The sequence below is a fragment of the Phacochoerus africanus genome, chromosome 2, assembly GCF_016906955.1.
Source record: "Phacochoerus africanus isolate WHEZ1 chromosome 2, ROS_Pafr_v1, whole genome shotgun sequence".
NCBI lineage: Eukaryota > Metazoa > Chordata > Mammalia > Artiodactyla > Suidae > Phacochoerus > Phacochoerus africanus.
In genome coordinates this window covers 106,228,202-106,230,147 of record NC_062545.1, presented here as the reverse complement: position 1 = coordinate 106,230,147, position 1,946 = coordinate 106,228,202, and positions in this window count along the sequence as shown.

Sequence of the window (1,946 nt, the reverse complement as noted above, 5' to 3'; positions counted from 1 at the left end):
CCTAGCCGGGAAAAGATCTCAGACGGTCTTTCTGAGTCGGGCTGCCCCGGGGAGGAGCCTCTTCAGTTTCCAACGGCCCTGCTACCCGCCCAAGCCCCCAGGGGTTGCCCTAGTGGATCAGCTGCATAGGACTGCCAGCTCCAGGCAGGACCCCCTGCAGCCCAGAAAAGCTGCAACAAGCCTGGCCAAGCCGGGAAAAGATCTCAGACGGTCTTTCTGAGTCGGGCTGCCCTGGGGAGGAGCCTCTTGTGTTTTCAGTGGCCCTGCTACCCGCCCAAGCCCCCAGGGGGTGCCCCACTCCCACAGAATAGCTGCTCAGCACCACCAGCCCCCTAGAAGAGCCCCTACATCCCAGAAAGGCTGCAACAAGCTTGGCCAGACTGTGAAAAGATCTGCCCACATTCTCAGGCCAGCCTTCTGAGTTGGGCTGCCCTAGGGAAGAGCCTCTTAGGTTCTCAGTGACCCAGATAGCTGCTCCAGCCCCCAGGGGGTGCTGCACTCCTGAGGAACAGCTGCCCAATACCACCAACCCCCTGCAAGAACCCCACAACCTAAAAACACCAGAGCAAGCTCTGCCTGACTGAGTGAAATCTGCTACCATCGTGGTGTGGACCTCCCAGTCCTGTCTGCCCTCAGGAAGTCCTCCTTTGCTTCAAAGAAACACTGTTATCCCCATCAACACTCCAGAAAAGCCACACTGCCTCAAAAAGATTGACCAACAACGCCAGCCCTCAGGAAATATTCCACGGCAGTGACAGGCAAACACTGCCCGTCACGGAGAGTACAACTCCCTCAGGAGGAAGAAAAACAACAAGCAAGATGAAGAAGCTGAGAAACCACCCCCAGTCAAACCAACAGGAGAACTCACCTAAAACAGTCAACAATGAAACAGATCTCTGCAGTCTGACAGACCTGGAGTTCAAAAGAGAAATAGTGAGAATACTGAAGGAATTAAGAGAAGATATGAACAGCAATGCAGATACCCTCAGAAAGGAACTAGAAAATATAAGGAGGAGCCAGAAAAACTAGAACATTCATTGGCAGAGATGCAAACTGAACTACGGCAGTAAAAACCAGAATGAATAATGCGAGAGCGAATCAGTGTATGGAGATAGTAATGGAAATCACTCAATCGGTCAACAGACAGGAAACCGAATCAAAAAACTGGAAAGCAATATAAGAGACCTATGGGATAATTAAAGTGGACCAATCTACGCATAATAGGAATTCCAGAAGGAGTAGAAAAAGATAAGGGGATGGAAATATATTTGAAGAAATTTCATGATGGAAACTTCCCAAATCTAAAGGATACTGGTTCAAGATACAGGAAGCAGGAGGGCCCCAAACAAGTGAACCCAATAGACCACAGCAAGACACATCATAATAAAAATGGCAAAAGTAGTGATAAAGAGAGGATCCTAAAGGCAGCAAGAGTAAACAGATGTTACCTACAAGGGAAACCCCATAAGATTATCAGCTGACTTCTCTACAGAAACACTACGGCCAGGAGGGAATGTGCAAAGAGACACTTAAAGTGCTAAAAGGAAAAGATATGCAACCTAGAATACTCTATCCAGCAAGAATATCATTTAAAAAGAAGGGGAAATAAAAATTTTTCCAAACAAACAAAACTTAAAGAATACTGCAACCAAAAACCCAGTTTAAGGAAATATTGAAAGGCCTTCTCTAAACCAAAAGAAAGGAAAGGAAGAAAGAAGAAAGAAAAAGAAAAAAAAAAAAAGAAAAAGAAGAAGAGGAAGAACTAGGACTGGGAAACCGCAATCAGAGAGCAGTCACTCAATAAGCCAGCATACAGATTTTCATGAACACGGCCTCAAACAAAATAAATTAAAAAGAAAAAAATAAAAAAGGTCTCTCAAACCATAAAATGTGGGCGAGGGATGTTAGGAAGTAAATAACCCTTTTTGTTTGTTTGTACGTTTCTC